General features: G+C 52.0%; 1 non-coding gene and 1 pseudogene across 1 annotated transcript; both read right to left on the reverse strand.

The window, feature by feature from the left end:
- Nucleotides 1–91: 91 nt before the first annotated feature.
- Nucleotides 92–210, reverse strand: LOC111476362. The gene has a single exon (XR_002717063.1). It is a non-coding gene; the product is annotated as a 5S ribosomal RNA (ribosomal RNA).
- A 120-nt stretch (nt 211–330) lies between these two features.
- Nucleotides 331–450, reverse strand: LOC111476363 (annotated as a pseudogene).
- Nucleotides 451–512: the final 62 nt, after the last annotated feature.

Here is a 512-nt window from a genome sequence, read left to right on the forward strand (position 1 = left end):
CACAAAATCGGATTTAACGCATGCGGGACGTCATGATCGAAACGCGATGGGCGTGAGCGGGGGAGGTTCTCATTTGTAGAGAAAGGAAGAAAAGATGCAACACGAGAACTTCCCAAGTGGTCACCCAACTTAGTACTACTCTCGCCCAAGCACGCTTAACTGCGGAGTTCTGATGGGATCCGGTGCATTAGTGCTGGTATGATCGCACCCGACATGCCATGCGCACAAAATCGGATTTAACGCATGCGGGGCGGCATGATCGAAACGCGATGGGCGTGAGCGGGGGAGGTTCTCATTTGTAGAGAAAGGAAGAAAAGAACTGGGAGAAATTGAAAGAAAAAAAGGGGTGCTCCCAAGTGGTCACCCAACTTAGTACTACTCTCGGCCAAGCACGCTTAACTGCGGAGTTCTGATGGGATCCGGTGGATTAGTGCTGGTATGATCGCACCCGACATGCCATGCGCACAAAATCGGATTTAACGCATGCGGGGCGGCATGATCGAAACGCGATG

This window comes from Cucurbita maxima, unplaced genomic scaffold, assembly GCF_002738345.1.
Source record: "Cucurbita maxima cultivar Rimu unplaced genomic scaffold, Cmax_1.0 Cma_Scf08211, whole genome shotgun sequence".
NCBI classification, from domain to species: domain Eukaryota; kingdom Viridiplantae; phylum Streptophyta; class Magnoliopsida; order Cucurbitales; family Cucurbitaceae; genus Cucurbita; species Cucurbita maxima.